We start from the raw sequence: 18,666 nt of genomic DNA on the forward strand, positions 1-18,666 counted from the left end.
TGATGCATGGAGTTGCTCCTCACAGTCCTCTAACAATCTCTTTACACCACTTCTGTCTCCCTCTTTCTTCTCCCCTCATCTACCCCTCCTCCTCTACCCCTCCTCCTCTACCCCTCCTCCTCTACCCCTCCTCCTCTACCCCTCCTCCTCTACCCCTCCTCCACTACCCCTCATCCTCTACCCCTCCTCCTCTACCCCTCCTCCACTACCCCTCATCATCTACTCCTCCTCTACCCCTCCTCCTCTACCCCTCCTTCACTACCCCTCCTCCACTACCCCTCCTCCTCTACCCCTCCTCCTCTACCCCTCCTCCTCTACCCCTCCTCCTCTACCCCTCCTCCACTACCCCTCCTCCTCTACCCCTCCTCCTCTACCCCTCCTCCACTACCCCTCCTCCTCTACCCCTCCTCCTCTACCCCCCTCCACTACCCCTCCTCCTCTACCCCTCCTCCACTACCCCTCCTCCTCTACCCCTCCTCCACTACCCCCTCCACTACCCCTCCTCATCTACCCCTCCTCCACTACCCCTCCTCCTCTACCCCTCCTCCTCTACCCCTCCTCCTCTACCCCTCCTCCACTACCCCTCATCCACTACCCCTCCTCCTCTACCCCTCCTCCTCTACCCCTCCTCCACTACCCCTCCACCCCCCCCTCTGCCCCTCACCTTCTCCTCCTTTTTTACCCCCTCTTCTCTTCCTCTGGTTGTCTGTCTTCAGATTTATTCTCCTGACCACAGCAGTAGCAGTGAAAACTCCTCCACATCAGACAGGTCTCCATCTCCACACACAGGCTATGCAACTGGCCCCCCAGCTAACCCGTGGCGCACGTCCACTCAGGCCTCTCTCTCCCCCAGTTACCAGTCTTCTCCTATATCACTGGTAAGGACATGGAGCTCTGTGACACATCACTTGACATACAAGACAATCTACACATACGGTAGCTCGAGTTTTAATTGATATAACTAATCTGAAACTGACAATTATTTTCTGGGTTATAACCCAATAACACTCTCTCTCTCTGTCCACCTCTCTCTTTCTCTCTCTCTCCTCTACCCCTCCTCTCTCTCCTCTACCCCTCCTCTCTCTCTCTCTCTCTCTCTCTCTCTCTCTCTCTCTCTCTCTCTCTCTCTCTCTCTCTCTCTCTCTCTCTCGCTCTTTCTCTCTCTCTCTCTCTCAATTCAATTTTCAATTTCAATTTAAGGGCTTTATTGGCATGGGAAATATATGTTAACATTGCCAAAGCAAGTGAAGTAGATAGTAAACAAAAGTGAAATAAACAATAAAAATGAACAGTAATCATTACACTCAGAAGTTCCAAAATAATAAAGACATTTCAAATTTCATATTATGTATATATACAGTGTTGTAACAATGTGCAAGTAGTTAAAGTACAAATGGGAAAATAAATAAACTTAAATATGGGTTGTATTTACAATGGTGTTTGTTCTTCACTGGTTGCCCTTTTCTTGTGGCAACAGGTCACAAATATTGCTGCTGTGATGGCACACTGTGGTATGTCATCCAGAAGATATGGGAGTTCATCAAAATTGGGTTTGTTTTCAAGTTCTTTGTGGATCTGTGTAATCTGAGGGAAATATCTCTCTCTCTCTCTCTCTCTCTCTCTCTCTCTCTCTTTCTCTCTCTCTCTCTCTCTCTCTCTCTCTCTCTCTCTCTCTCTCTCTCTCTCTCCTCTCTCTCTCTCTCTCTCTCTCTCTCTCTCTCTCTCTCTCTCTCTCTCTCTCTCTCTCTCTCTCTCTCTCTCTCTCTCTCTCTCTCTCTCTCTCTCTCTCTCTCTCTCTCTCTCTCCATATCTCACTGCCCCCCACCCCCTCTCTAGTCTCAGTTGGAGGATCGTCTAGACAGACTGGATGATGTGATCTATGTTCTGCATAACCATGCGGTGGGACCCATCCCCAGCCTGCCCTCTGACATCCACAGCCCGTTGAACCAGGCCAACCATGGTCACAGCCACAGCACCCCTCTACCAGGCCCACACCATGGACACAGCACCCCTCTACCAAGCCAACACCATGGACACAGCACCCCTCTACCAAGCCAACACCATGGACACAGCCCCGCAATGGCACATGACACAGCCATGGTGAGACCCATTCATTATTCTCTGAAAGTGTTTCAGGTTGTGTCTGTTTTGTGTATGGAGAGTGTGTTGGGAAAGGCTTGCCCTGCCACTACTCTACCAGTCACCAGACACACTCCAGATATGGTACACATATCTTCCACATGTCATTTCAACATATTTTCCATGTTGTCATTTCAACATATGTTCCATGTGGAATTTCAACATATTTTCCACGTGTAATTTCAACATATTTTCCATGTGTCACTTCAACAAATGTTCCACATCACTTCAACATATTTTCCACGTGTCACTTCAAAAAATGTTCCACGTGTCATTTCAACATATTTTCCACGTGTCACTTCAACATATCTTCCGTGTCACTTCAACATATTTCCACGTGTCACTTCAACATATTTTCCACGTGTCACTTCAACATATTTTCCACGTGTCACTTCAACATATTTTCCACGTGTCACTTCAACATATTTTCCACGTGTCACTTCAACATATTTTCAGTGTCACTTCAACATATTTTCCACGTCATTTCAATATATTTTCCACGTGTCATTTCAACATATTTTCCATCATGTCATTTCAACATATTTTCCATCATGTCATTTCAACTTATTTTCCACGTGTCACTTCAACATATTTTCAAGTGTCACTTCAACATATTTTCCACGTGTCACTTCAACATATCTTCCACGTGTCACTTCAACAAATTTTACACGTGTCACTTCAACATATTTTCCACGTGTCACTTCAACATATTTTCCGTGTCACTTCAACAAATTTTCCACGTGTCACTTCAACATATTTTCCACATGTAATTTCAACATATTTTCCACGTCATTTCAATATCTTTTCCACGTGTCACTTCAACATATTTTCCACATGTAATTTCAACATATTTTCCACATGTAATTTTCAACATATTTTCCATAATGGGAGGATTATTGTTCTGGTCTGGAAAGTCTATCTATGTGTGGATAATGTTCTCTCCAGGACCAGGTAACGATACGGACAGGGAAAAAGCATTTAGCTACACCTGCAATAATATCTGCTAAATATGTGTATGTGACCAATAAAATGTGACTTGATTTGAATACATAGCCTGGTCCCAGAACGGTTAGTGCTGTCTTGCCACTCCATTGCTCTCATTGTCATTGTCATGGCACAGCAATGGAGTTAGCAAGACAGGACACACAGATCTGGAACCAAGCTATAAATCCTACACCATGACACTTACATATCAGTGTGTTCCTCTTTCCTTTCTGGGGATTCATCCCATCTGTAGTGGTGGAAGTCCAGACAGAGGACAGAGTGATGGAAGTAGTCCTACATTACATTTAGAGGACAGAGTGATGGAAGTAGGCCTACATTACATTTAGAGGACAGAGTGATGGAAGTAGGCCTACATTACATTTAGAGGACAGAGTGATGGAAGTAGTCCTACATTACATTTAGAGGACAGAGTAATGTAAGTAGGCCTACATTATATTTAGAGAACAGAGATGATGGAAGTAGGCCTACATTACATTTAGAGGACAGAGATGATGGAAGTAGGCCAACATTACATTTAGAGGAAAGAGTGATGGAAGTAGGCCTACATTACATTTAGAGGACAGAGTGATGGAAGTAGGCCTACATTACATTTAGAGAAAAGAGATGATTGAAGTAGGCCTACATTACATTTAGAGGACAGAGTGATGACAGTAGAGCTACATTACATTTAGAGGACAGAGTGATGGAAGTAGGCCTACATTATATTTAGAGGACAGAGTGATGACAGTAGAGCTACATTATATTTAGAGGACAGAGTGATTGAAGTAGGCCTACATTACATTTAGAGGACAGAGTGATTGAAGTAGGCCTACATTACATTTAGAGGACAGAGATGATGGAAGTAGGCCTACATTACATTTAGAGGACAGAGATGATGGAAGTAGGCCTACATTACATTTAGAGGACAGAGTGATGGAAGTAGGCCTACATTACATTTAGAGAAAAGAGATGATGGAAGTAGGCCTACATTACATTTAGAGGACAGAGTGATGACAGTAGAGCTACATTACATTTAGAGGACAGAGTGATGGAAGTAGGCCTACATTACATTTAGAGAAAAGAGATGATGGAAGTAGTCCTACATTACATTTAGAGGACAGAGTGATGGAAGTAGTCCTACATTATATTTAGAGAACAGAGATGATGGAAGTAGTCCTACATTAGATTTAGAGGACAGAGTGATGGAAGTAGGCCTACATTATATTTAGATGACAGAGTGATGGAAGTAGGCCTACATTACATTTAGAGGACAGAGTGATGGAAGTAGGCCTACATTTTATTTAGAGGACTGAGTGATGGAAGTAGGCCTACATTACATTTAGAGGACAGAGTAATGGAAGTAGGCCTACATTACATTTAGAGGACAGAGTGATGGAAGTAGGCCTACATTACATTTAGAGGACAGAGTAATGGAAGTAGTCCTACATTACATTTAGAGGACAGAGTAATGGAAGTAGTCCTACATTATATTTAGAGAACAGAGATGATGGAAGTAGGCCTACATTACATTTAGAGGACAGAGTGATGGATGTAGTCCTACATTATATTTAGAGAACAGAGATGATGGAAGTAGGCCTACATTACATTTAGAGGACAGAGTAATGGAAGTAGGCCTACATTACATTTAGAGAACAGAGATGATGGAAGTAGGCCTACATTACATTTAGAGGACAGAGATGATGGAAGTAGGCCTACACTACATTTAGAGGACAGAGTGATTTAAGTAGGCCTACATTATATTTAGAGAACAGAGATGATTGAAGTAGGCCAACATTACATTTAGAGGAAAGAGTGATGGAAGTAGGCCTACATTATATTTAGAGGACAGAGATGAGGAAGTAGTCATACATTACATTTAGAGGACAGAGATGATGGAAGTAGGCCTACATTACATTTAGAGGACAGAGTGATGGAAGTAGGCCTACATTACATTTAGAGGACAGAGATGATGGAAGTAGGCCTACATTACATTTAGAGGACAGAGATGATGGAAGTAGTCCTACATTACATTTAGAGGACAGAGTAATGTAAGTAGGCCTACATTATATTTAGAGAACAGAGATGATGGAAGTAGGCCTACATTACATTTAGAGGACAGAGATGATGGAAGTAGGCCAACATTACATTTAGAGGAAAGAGTGATGGAAGTAGGCCTACATTACATTTAGAGAAAAGAGATGATGGAAGTAGGCCTACATTACATTTAGAGGACAGAGTGATGACAGTAGAGCTACATTACATTTAGAGGACAGAGTGATGGAAGTAGGCCTACATTATATTTAGAGGACAGAGTCATGACAGTAGAGCTACATTATATTTAGAGGACAGAGTGATTGAAGTAGGCCTACATTACATTTAGAGGACAGAGTGATTGAAGTAGGCCTACATTACATTTAGAGGACAGAGATGATGGAAGTAGGCCTACATTACATTTAGAGGACAGAGATGATGGAAGTAGGCCTACATTACATTTAGAGGACAGAGTGATGGAAGTAGGCCTACATTACATTTAGAGAAAAGAGATGATGGAAGTAGGCCTACATTACATTTAGAGGACAGAGTGATGACAGTAGAGCTACATTACATTTAGAGGACAGAGTGATGGAAGTAGGCCTACATTACATTTAGAGAAAAGAGATGATGGAAGTAGTCCTACATTACATTTAGAGGACAGAGTGATGGAAGTAGTCCTACATTATATTTAGAGAACAGAGATGATGGAAGTAGTCCTACATTAGATTTAGAGGACAGAGTGATGGAAGTAGGCCTACATTATATTTAGATGACAGAGTGATGGAAGTAGGCCTACATTACATTTAGAGGACAGAGTGATGGAAGTAGGCCTACATTTTATTTAGAGGACTGAGTGATGGAAGTAGGCCTACATTACATTTAGAGGACAGAGTAATGGAAGTAGGCCTACATTACATTTAGAGGACAGAGTGATGGAAGTAGGCCTACATTACATTTAGAGGACAGAGTAATGGAAGTAGTCCTACATTACATTTAGAGGACAGAGTAATGGAAGTAGTCCTACATTATATTTAGAGAACAGAGATGATGGAAGTAGGCCTACATTACATTTAGAGGACAGAGTGATGGATGTAGTCCTACATTATATTTAGAGAACAGAGATGATGGAAGTAGGCCTACATTACATTTAAAGGACAGAGTAATGGAATTAGGCCTACATTACATTTAGAGAACAGAGATGATGGAAGTAGGCCTACATTACATTTAGAGGACAGAGATGATGGAAGTAGGCCTACACTACATTTAGAGGACAGAGTGATTTAAGTAGGCCTACATTATATTTAGAGAACAGAGATGATGGAAGTAGGCCAACATTACATTTAGAGGAAAGAGTGATGGAAGTAGGCCTACATTATATTTAGAGGACAGAGATGAGGAAGTAGTCATACATTACATTTAGAGGACAGAGATGATGGAAGTAGGCCTACATTACATTTAGAGGACAGAGTGATGGAAGTAGGCCTACATTACATTTAGAGGACAGAGATGATGGAAGTAGGCCTACATTACATTTAGAGGACAGAGATGATGGAAGTAGGCCTACATTACATTTAGAGGACAGAGTGATGGAAGTAGGCCTACATTACATTTAGAGGACAGAGTGATGGAAGTAGGCCTACATTACATTTAGAGGACAGAGTGATTGAAGTAGGCCTACATTACATTTAGAGGACAGAGATGATGGAAGTAGGCCTACATTACATTTAGAGGACAGAGTGATTGAAGTAGGCCTACATTACATTTAGAGGACAGAGTGATTGAAGTAGGCCTACATTACATTTAGAGGACAGAGTGATTGAAGTAGGCCTACATTACATTTAGAGAACAGAGATGATGGAAGTAGGCCTACATTACATTTAGAGGACAGAGATGATGGAAGTAGGCCTACATTACATTTAGAGGACAGAGTGATGGAAGTAGGCCTACATTACATTTAGAGGACAGAGATGATGGAAGTAGGCCTACATTACATTTAGAGGACAGAGATGATGGAAGTAGGCCTACATTACATTTAGAGGACAGAGTGATGGAAGTAGGCCTACATTACATTTAGAGGACAGAGTGATGGAAGTAGGCCTACATTACATTTAGATGACAGAGTGATTGAAGTAGGCCTACATTACATTTAGAGGACAGAGATGATGGAAGTAGGCCTACATTACATTTAGAGGACAGAGTGATTGAAGTAGGCCTACATTACATTTAGAGGACAGAGTGATTGAAGTAGGCCTACATTACATTTAGAGGACAGAGATGATGGAAGTAGGCCTACATTACATTTAGAGGACAGAGATGATGGAAGTAGGCCTACATTACATTTAGAGGACAGAGTGATGGAAGTAGGCCTACATTACTTTTAGAGGACAGAGTGATGGAAGTAGGCCTACATTACATTTAGAGAAAAGAGATGATGGAAGTAGTCCTACATTAGATTTAGAGGACAGAGTGATGGAAGTAGGCCTATATTATATTTAGAGGACAGAGTGATGGAAGTATGCCTACATTATATTTAGAGAACAGAGATGATGGAAGTAGTCCTACATTAGATTTAGAGGACAGAGTGATGGAAGTAGGCCTATATTATATTTAGAGGACAGAGTGATGGAAGTAGGCCTACATTATATTTAGAGAACAGAGATGATGGAAGTAGTCCTACATTACATTTAGAGGACAGAGTGATGGAAGTAGGCCTACATTACATTTAGAGGACAGAGTGATGGAAGTAGGCCTACATTATATTTAGAGGACAGAGTTATGAAAGTAGTCCTACATTACTTTTAGAGGACAGAGTGATGGAAGTAGGCCTACATTATATTTAGAGGACAGAGTGATGGAAGTAGGCCTACATTATATTTAGAGGACTGAGTGATGGAAGTAGGCCTACATTACATTTAGAGGACAGAGTAATGGAAGTAGGCCTACATTACATTTAGAGGACAGAGTGATGGAAGTAGGCCTACATTACATTTAGAGGACAGAGTAATGGAAGTAGGCCTACATTATATTTAGAGGACAGAGTGATGAAAGTAGTCCTAGTCCATACATATATTTAGGACAGGATGAAGTAGGCCTACATTACATTATATGTCCTCTAATGTAATGTAGGCCTACATTACATTCAGAGGATATAGTACAGTCAAATCCCTAGGGAGGGGTATTAAATTATTCAGTTACTTTTATTTTCCAGGGATATGTGTCAGTTAAACTGAATCATTCCTGAAAAATAATTAGGGGTATGTTTAGGGGAGTTTAGGGGAGTTATGAAGGACGGATTTGGATTAAGATCCTCTGTGATTAAATTAATTCTGTGAGAGAAACAGGGATCTATTCAGGGATACAGGATTTGGTGACCTATTTGCCATCATGCCACATCAAAGAAATGTTCTAAATGTTTAATTTATTCATTAATAGTTAATATATGATACTGTAATGAAACGCTGAACTTGTACAAAGTCTTTATTTAACCTTTTATCTTGTGTGTTTTGCAGGTAGAGGCTGTCAATCTGAACCACAACTACCACCATGCACTGCATAGACGTTCACAGAATCAAATGGCCACTCCTTCCCAGCAGGACTAAATGTCTTGGAGTTGAAGTTGGAGGGCATGGAGAGAGATGAACATCACAGCCATCACAACCAGGGTCACTCTGACAGCCACAGCCAGCACTCTGACGAGGGGAGCGAGTCACACAAGACACAAGGAGACAGCATGACCAGGTGAGGACAGCAAAATCAGCTATATGCTCTCTCTCTCTCTGCCTCTAGACTGGTCCCAGATCAGCTATATGCTTTCTCTCTCTGCCTTTAGACTGGTCCCAGATCAGCTATATGCTCTCTCTCTCTGCCTCTAGACTGGTCCCAGATCAGCTATATGCTCTCTCTCTCTGCCTTTAGACTGGTCCCAGATCAGCTATAGGCTCTCTCTCGCTGCCTTTAGACTGGTCCCAGATTCAGCTATGTGCTCTCTCTCTGCCTTTAGACTGGTCCCAAATCAGCTATATGCTCTTCTCTCTCTCTCTGCCTTTAGACTGGTCACAGATCAGCTATATCTCTCTCTCTCTCTCTCTCTCTCTCTCTCTCTCTCTCTCTCTCTCTCTCTCTCTCTCTCTCTCTCTCTCTCTCTCTCTCTCTCTCTCTCTCTCTCTCTCTCTCTCTTCACTCTCTTTCAGTTTAAGGGCTTTATTGGCATGGGAAACATATGTTACATTGCCAAAGCAAGTGAAGTAGATAGTAAACAAAAGTGAAATAAACAATACAAATTAACAGTAAACATTACACTCAGAAGTTTCAAAAGAATAAAGACATTTCAAATGTCATATTATGTCTATATACAGTGTTGTAACAATGTGCAAATAGTTAAAGTTCAAATGGGAAAATAAATAAACTAAAAAAAATATGGGTTGCATTTACAATGGTGTTTGTTCTTCACTGGTTGCCCTTTTCTTGTGGCAACAGGTCACAAATCTTGCTGCTGTGATTGCACACTGTAGTATTTCACCCAGTAGACATGGGCATTTATCAAAATTGGGTTTTGTCTACAAATTCTTTGTGGATCTGTGTAATCTGAGTGAAATATGTGTCTCTAATATGGTCATACATTTGGCAGGAGGTTAGGAAGTGCAGCTCAGTTTCCACCTCATTTTGTGGGCAGTGTGCACATAGCCTGTCTTCTCTTGAGAGCCAGGTCTGCCTACGGCGGCCTTTCTCAATAGCAAGGCTATGCTCTCTGAGTCTGTACATAGTCAAAGTCTGCATGCAGAGTCTCAATTTGGTGTTTGTCCCATTTTGTGAATTATTGGTTGGTGAGCGGAACCCAGACGTCACAACCATAAAGATATGGTTCTATAACTGATTCAAGTATTTTTTGCCAGATCCTAATTGGTATGTCAAATTTTATGTTCCTTTTGATGGCATAGAAGGCCCTTCTTGCCTTGTCTCTCAGATCGTTCACAGCTTTGCGGAAATTACCTGTGGCGCTGATGTTTAGGCCGAGGTATGTATAGTTTTTTGTGTGCTCTAGGGCAACGGTGTCTAGATGGAATTTGTATTTGTGGTCCTGGCAACTGGACCTTTTTTGGAACACCATTATTTTTATCTTACTGAGATTTACTGTCAGGGCCCAGGTCTGACAGAATATGTGCAGAAGATCTAGGTGCTGCTGTAGGCCCTCCTTGGTTGGTGACAGAAGCACCAGATCATCAGCAAACAGTAGGACATTTGACTTCAGATTCTAGTAGGGTGAGGCCGGGTGCTGCAGACTGTTCTAGTGCCCTCGCCAATTCATTAATATATATGTTGAAGAGGGTGGGGCTTAAACTGCATCCCTGTCTCACTCCATGGCCCTGTGGAAAGAAATGTGTGTGTTTTTTGCCCATTTTAACCGCACACTTGTTGTTTGTGTACATGGATTTTATAATGTCGTATGTTTTTCCCCCAACCCCACCTTCCATCAATTTGTATAGCAGACCCTCATGCCAAATTGAGTAAAAAGCTTTTTTGAAATCAACAAAGCATGAGAAGACTTTGCCTTTGTTTTGGTTTGTTTGTTTGTCAATTAGGGTGTGCAGGGTGAATTCGTGGTCTGTCGTACGGTAAATTTGGTAAAAAGCCAATTTGACATTTGCTCAGTACATTGTTTTCACTGAGGAAATGAACTAGTCTGCTGTTAATGATAATGTAGAGGATTTCCCCAAGGTTGCTGTTGACGCATATCCCACGGTAGTTATTGGGGTCAAATTTGTCTCCACTTTTGTGGATTGGGGTGATCAGTCCTTGGTTCTCTCTCTCTCTCTCTCTCTCTTCTCTCTCTCTCTCTCTCTCTCTCTCTCTCTCTCTCTCTCTCTCTCTCTCATCTCTCTCTCTCTCTCCATCTATCTCTCCCCCTCCTCTCTCTCTCTCTCTCTCTCTCTCTCTCTCTCTCTCTCTCTCTCTCTCTCTCTCTCTCTCTCTCTCTCTCTCTCTCTCTCTCTCTCTCTCTCTCTCTCTCCTCTCTCTCTCTCTCTCTCTCTCTCTCTCTCTCTCTCTCTCTTCTCTCTCTCTCTCTCTCATTTCAATTTCAATTTAAGGGCTTTATTGGCATGGGAAACGTGTGTTAACATTGCCAAAGCAAGTGAAGTAGATAGTAAACAAAAGTGAAATAAACAATAAATATTAACAGTAAACATTACACTCAGAAGTTCAAAAGAATAAAGACATTTCAAATGTCATATTATGTATATTATACAGTGTTGTAACAATGTGCAAATAGTTAAAGTACAAATGGGAAAATAAATAAACATAAATATGGGTTGTATTTACAATGGTGTTTGTTCTTCACTGGTTGCCCTTTTCTTGTGGCAACAGGTCACAAATCTTGCAGCTGTGATGGCACACTGTGGTTTTTCACCCAGTAGATAAGGGAGTTTATCAAAATTGGGTTTGTTTTCGAATTCTTTGTGGATCGCTGTAATCTGAGGGAAATATGTGTCTCTAATATGGTCATACATTTGGCAGCAGGTTAGGAAGTGCAGCTCAGTTTCCACCTCATTTTGTGGGCAGTGTGCACATAGCCTGTCTTCTCTTGAGAGCCAGGTCTGCCTACGGCGGCCTTTCTCAATAGCAAGGCTATGCTCACTGAGTCTGTACATAGTCAAAGCTTTCCTTAAGTTTGGGTCAGTCACAGTGGTCAGGTATTCTGCCACTGTGTACTCTCTGTTTAGGGCCAAATAGCATTCTAGTTTGCTCTGTTTTTTTGTTTGTTCTTTCCAATGTGTCAAGTAATTCTCTTTTTGTTTTCTCATGATTTGGTTGGGTCTAGTTGTGTTGTTGTTGTTGTTGTTGTCCTGGGGCTGTGTGGGGTCTGTTTGTGTTTGTGAACAGAGCCCCAGGACAAGCTTACTTAGGGGACTCTTCTCCAAGTTCATCTCTCTGTAGGTGATGGCTTTGTTATGGAAGGTTTGGGAATCGCTTCCTTTTAAGTGGTTATAGAATTTAACGGCTCTTTTCTGGATTTTGATAATTAGCGGGTATTGGCCTAATTCTGCTCTGCATGCATTATTTGGTGTTTTACGTTGTACACGTAGGATGTTTTTGCAGAATTCTGCATGCAGAGTCTCAATTTGGTGTTTGTCCCATTTTGTGAATTCTTGGTTGGTGAGCGGACCCCAGACCTCAGAACCATAAAGGGCAATGGGTTCTATAACTGATTCAAGTATTTTTAGCCAGATCCTAATTGGTATGTCAAATTTTATGTTCCTTTTGATGGCATAGAAGGCCCTTCTTGCCTTGTCTCTCAGATCGTTCACAGCTTTGTGGAAGTTACCTGTGGCGCTGATGTTTAGGCCGAGGTATGTATAGTTTTTTGTGTGCTCTAGGGCAACGGTGTCTAGATGGAATTTGTATTTGTGGTCCTGGCAACTGGACCTTTTTTGGAACACCATTATTTTTGTCTTACTGAGATTTACTGTCAGGGCCCAGGTCTGACAGAATCTGTGCAGAAGATCTAGGTGCTGCTGTAGGCCCTCCTTGGTTGGTGACAGAAGCACCAGATCGTCAGCAAACAGAAGACATTTGACTTCAGATTCTAGTAGGGTGAGGCCGGGTGCTGCAGACTGTTCTAGTGCCCTCGCCAATTCGTTGATATATATGTTGAAGAGGGTGGGGCTTAAACTGCATCCCTGTCTCACCCCACGGCCCTGTGGAAAGAAATGTGTGTGTTTTTTGCCAATTTTAACCGCACACTTGTTGTTTGTGTACATGGATTTTATAATGTCGTATGTTTTTCCCCCAACCCCACTTTCCATCAATTTGTATAGCAGACCCTCATGCCAAATTGAGTCAAAAGCTTTTTTGAAATCAACAAAGCATGAGAAGACTTTGCCTTTGTTTTGGTTTGTTTGTTTGTCAATTAGGGTGTGCAGGGTGAATACGTGGTCTGTCGTACGGTAATTTGGTAAAAAGCCAATTTGACATTTGCTCAGTACATTGTTTTCACTGAGGAAATGAACTAGTCTGCTGTTAATGATAATGCAGAGGATTTTCCCAAGGTTGCTGTTGACGCATATCACACGGTAGTTATTGGGGTCAAATTTGTCTCCACTTTTGTGGATTGGGGTGATCAGTCCTTGGTTCCAGATATTGGGGTAGATGCCAGAGCTAAGGATGATGTTAAAGAGTTTAAGTATAGCTAATTGAAATTTGTGGTCTGTATATTTTATCATTTCATTGAGGATACCATCAACACCACAGGACTTTTTGGGTTGGAGGGTTTGTATTTTGTCCTGTAGTTCATTCAATGTAATTGGAGAATCCAGTGGGTTCTGGTAGTCTTTAATAGATGATTCTAAGATTTGCATTTGATCATGTATATTTTTTTGCTGTTTGTTCTCTGATATAGGGCCAAAAAGATTGGAGAAGTGGTTTACCCATACATCTCCGTTTTGGATAGATAGCTCTTCGTGTTGTTGTTTGTTTAGTGTTTTCCAATTTTCCCAGAAGTGGTTAGAGTCTATGGATTCTTCAATTACATTGAGCTGATTTCTGACATGCTGTTCCTTCTTTTTCCGTAATGTACTTCTGTATTGTTTTAGTGATTCACCATAGTGAAGGCGTAGGCTCAGGTTTTCTGGGTCTCTATGTTTTTGGTTGGATAGGTTTCTCAATTTCTTTCTTAGGTTTTTGCATTCTTCATCAAACCATTTATCACTGTTATTACTTTTCTTTGGTTTTCTGTTAGAGATTTTTAGATTTGATAGGGAAGCTGAGAGGTCAAATATACTGTTTAGGTTTTCTACTGCCAAGTTTACACCTTCACTATTACAGTGGAACGTTTTGTCCAGGAAGTTGTCTAGAATGGATTGAATTTGTTGTTTCCTAATTGTTTTTTGGTAGGTTTCAACACTACTTTCCTTCCATCTATAGCATTTCTTAATATTATTCAGTTATTTTGGCTTTGATGCCTCATGATTGAGTATTGCTCTGTTCAAGTAGACTGTGATTTTGCTGTGGTCTGATAGGGGTGTCAGTGGGCTGACTGTGAACGCTCTGAGAGACTCTGGGTTGAGGTCAGTGATAAAGTAGTCTACAGTACTACTGCCAAGAGATGAGCTATAGGTGTACCTACCATAGGAGTCCCCTCGAAGCCTACCATTGACTATGTACATACCCAGTGTGCGACAGAGCTGCAGGAGTCGTGACCCATTTTTGTTGGTTATGTTGTCGTAGTTGTGCCTAGGGGGGCATATGGGGGAGGGAATGCTGTCACCTCCAGGTAGGTGTTTGTCCCCCTGTGTGTTGAGGGTGTCAGGTTCTTGTCCAGTTCTGGCATTTAGGTCGCCACAGACTAGTACATGTCCCTGGGTCTGGAAATGATTGATTTCCCCCTCCAGGATGGAGAAACTGTCTTCATTAAAGTATGGGGATTCTAGTGGGGGGATATAGGTAGCACACAGGAGGACATTTTTCTCAGTTGAGATAATTTCCTTTTGAATTTCTAACCAAATGTAAAATGTTCCTGTTTTGATTAATTTAATAGAGTGAGTTAGGTCTGCTCTATACCAAATTAGCATACCCCCTGAGTCCCTTCCCTGTTTCACACCTGGTAGTTTGGTGGATGGGACTACCAGCTCTCTGTAACCTAGAGGGCAACCAGTGGGTCCATCTCCTCTATACCATGTTTCTTGTAGGATGACAATGTCTGTATTTCCGATTTCTTTGGTGAAGTCCAGATTCCTGCTCTTTAGGCCAAAGGCAGATGACCTCAGGCCTTGGATATTCCAGGATGAAAGAGTGAAGGCTTTGTGTTCCATAAAGTGTCTAATGTTGTTGGTTGTGTGGTTTGGCCTCAGGCCAGTAATTGTGAGCAGAGCCTGCTGAGCATCTGGTACATGCCATTGGCTTGGGCTAGTGTAAGAGTGGGTGTTGGGCCTGTTTGCCTGCTCACGGCCTGGGCGTATGTGTGACTTTCATGTTGAGGCCCTCTTTGTGGGAGTGGGGGGCTTGGGGTGGGTAGGAGGGGCATAGGTCTGATCTGAGGGGGCCTAAATGGGGTGTGGGCATGGTTGACTTGGGGGGGAGTTAATTGGTTGGGGTGGGGGTGTAGATGTGGTTGATGGTGCTGTGGTCTGGATGTAGGTCCTCTCTGCGGGGGTCCTCTATGTGTAGGTCCTGGGTGGGGTCCCGCAGGTCTGGGAGAGTGTCTCGCTGGTCTGGGCGGGATTTCTGTTGATCTGTTGCTCCTGTGTGAGGTGTTGGGTCTGCGGTTGAGGGCGATATCCTTTAGGGTCCGGGCGAAGGTGGGCACTGCTGCCTTGTATAGGTGGACCTGGTCGTAAAGGCTGTTCACGTCCAGGGTGGAGTGGTGGGCCAGGAAGACATTTGGTTTTGATGCACAGTCACTGGAAATACTTGCGTTTACCCGCTGTATGGTAGCAGGGTGGAAGTCTTTTCGTGGTAACAGGGTTGAGATAACCACTTGTGCGTTGGGGAAAGTAGAAGAAGCTTTTTCTATCACGCCCTTGAGTGATGTGGCCACCCTTTCCTGCTGTGTTCTCAGGTCGTTTGTGCCTGTGTGTATTATTATGTGGCTGGGTGATCCTAGTCGGTCCTTAGACAGAAGGTCTAGGGCGCGCTGGGTATTTGGACACCAGAGTTTAGACACTGTGTGTTTTGGTAAAAGTTTATTTTCTTGTATGTATTTCCCGTTTGAGTCCATAAGGAGTACAATCTGTGGCTTGTGTATGTCCTCAGTGGGTGTGGGGGGGTCGTCATGAGGGCTATCAGGGTGTCTAACTGGGGGGTTGCTCAGAGGGGTTGGGGTCCCCAGGGCTTGGGGTTCTTCATTTGTTTGTCTGGGTGTGATGTCGAGGCTATGGTCAGGGTCTAGGGTGTACTGTTCTGCTGCGGTGTCTCTCTCTCTCTCTCATCTCTCTCTCTCTCTCCATCTATCTCTCCCCCCTCCTCTCTCTCTCTCTCTCTCTCTCTGCCTCTCTCTCTCTCTCTCTCTCATCTCTCTCTCTCTCTCCATCTATCTCTCCCCCCTCCTCTCTCTCTCTCTCTCTGCCTCTCTCTCTCTCTCTCTCTCTCTCTCTCTCTCTCTCTCTCTCTCTCTCTCTCTCTCTCTCTCTCCATCTATCTCTCCCCCCTCCTCTCTCTATCTCTGCCTCTGCCTCTAGCCTGGTCCCAGATCAGCTAAATGCTTTCTCTCTTTAACTCTAGACTGGTCCCAGATCTGTTTGTGCTGTTTTTTTTTTAACACATACAGTACCAGTCAAAAGTTTGGACACACCAACTCATTCAAGTGTTTTCTTTATTTTTACTATTTTCTAAGTTGTAGAATAATAGTGAAGACATGAAATACTTCATATGGAATCATGTAGTAACCAAAAAAGTGTTTAACAAATCAAAATATATATATTTTTTGAGATTCTTCAAATAGCCACCCTTTGCCTTGATGACAGCTTTGCACACGCTTGGCATTCTCTCAACCAGCTTCATGAGGTAGTCACCTGGAATGCATTTCAATTAACAGCTGCAACTTGTTAAAATATAATTTGTGGAATTTCTTTCCTTCTTAATGCGTTTGAGCCAATCAGTTGTGTGCAATATGTAACTTTTAGGTTGATCAAATTCACATAGAAATGTTTGTTATAGATCTGTCATTGTCATTGAAAGCAAGTCTAAGAAGTGGTAGATCTGTTCTATGTGCGCTATTTCTATGCTTCCCTTTCGCCTCTTTTACTTTTGGTTTTGTACACCAGGTTGAAACAGCTGAAAATACAACATTTTTGCTTATGGAAATAATATATTTCACAGCAGTTTAGATGGTACAATGATTCTCTACACTATACTTTCTTGTTTTGTCACATAAACTGAAATTAGGCAAACTATTAGAATTTTAGCAACCAGGAAATGGCAGAGCGATTTCTGCATAGTGCATATTTAAGCATTAGATCATACCAAATGCATCTTTATTTATGAGCCAACTTTTAAGAATGTTTCCCAAACAAGCAGGTAGAGAGAACATTCGCGAAGTCCGTCGTGACTACGTGTCGATACTGATAGGATCGAAAGAAACGCAGCGCTGCTCTCGGATCAGTTTTCACCATTCAAATCTTTCCTTTGTATTAGACTTATTCCACGATACTGACGACGGATCAGCTCCTAGAGAGCAATTATCACTTATGGCTGCAAATATTGAGGCGGCTTATTCTAAATAATAGGCCTATAATAATCCCTATAATAGGCCTATAATAATCCCTATAATAGGCCTATAATAATCCCTATAATAGGCCTATAATAATCCCTATAATAGGCCTATAATAATCCCTATAATAGGCCTATAATAATCCCTATAATAGGCCTATAATAATCCCTATAATAGGCCTATAATAATCCCTATAATAGGCCTATAATAATCCCTATAATAGGCCTATAATAATCCCTATAATAGGCCTATAATAATCCCTATAATAGGCCTATAATAATCCCTATAATAGGCCTATAATAATCCCTATAATAGGCCTATAATAATCCCTATAATAGGCCTATAATAATCCCTATAATAGGCCTATAATAATCCCTATAATAGGCCTATTATAATCCCTATAATAGGCCTATAATAATCCCTATAATAGGCTAACGCACTAAATAAAGATTTGGTATGTGCCCTTGAGCAAGGCACTTAACCCTAATTTGCTCCAGGGGCGCCTTACCACTATGTCTGACCCTGTAAAAAAACAAATTTCATTGCGCCTAGCCGGTGTATGTGACAATAAAAACATCTATCTATAATTTAGTAAAATAGAATTCAATTGAATGAACATAAAAATGAAATGTGATTGAAGTGTATAGGCCTACGTAGCCTATAATGTATTCATATTTTGCAGTCATCTCGGTTTTCATTTGAAGCATCATTTTATTCTTTGCTTTTTTTGTAACAGTTGCAAAGACATTGGCAACTTTGTAGGCTATTTGTAGTCAACTTCATTCTGGAGTTATCAGTGGTCACAGAGAGACAGAGAAACCTCTTGATTCTGTGTTTAGCAGAGATCTTCTGTGTATAAAATGATGCGGAAGGGCAAAAAAAAAGCATCTAACGACGCACTTAGCTGTTCTACGAGTGTTCTGATGCAGTGGGTAAATAACGAGTGATTTCAAGTGCAACTTTAGTAACGATGGTTTTAAGAAACAGCTTGGCTACTAAAGACACATCGTAAGAGGGTTCTAACGATGATCTTAATGCTACGAAGTCTCTGGGAAACGAGGTCCTCGAGCAGGGTAGTCTCTCTCTCTCTACACAGCAGGGGAAAACGGTTGGTAATGACGTCATTTCAACCCTTTATGTCTGCTGGCTGAGCAGAGAGAGAGAGAGACCACCATGTATGTCTGTTTAGTTGATAAAAAACTGATAATGGCTCAAAGATTCAACTAGATTTTTATCTGCACATCAGATTGAGAGATTCTACTTTTTTGTTTAAACATAAATCTGTGGTTTTAAAAATGCCAACCAGA

At 41.9% G+C, this 18,666-nt stretch overlaps 1 pseudogene across 1 annotated transcript in view; it reads left to right on the top strand.

The window, feature by feature from the left end:
• LOC311134830 (transcription factor 12-like) overlaps positions 1-18,666 on the top strand; it is a 69,932-nt pseudogene that overhangs the window by 36,144 nt on the left and 15,122 nt on the right. Inside the window, exons 4-6 of the transcript in view lie at positions 717-878; positions 1,837-2,100; positions 8,667-8,895. The product of the transcript in view is annotated as a transcription factor 12-like (transcript). The remainder of the gene's footprint in view (positions 1-716; positions 879-1,836; positions 2,101-8,666; positions 8,896-18,666) is intronic.

The sequence above is a fragment of the Coregonus lavaretus genome (genome assembly GCF_964263955.1).
Source record: "Coregonus lavaretus genome assembly, chromosome: 9".
NCBI lineage: Eukaryota > Metazoa > Chordata > Actinopteri > Salmoniformes > Salmonidae > Coregonus > Coregonus lavaretus.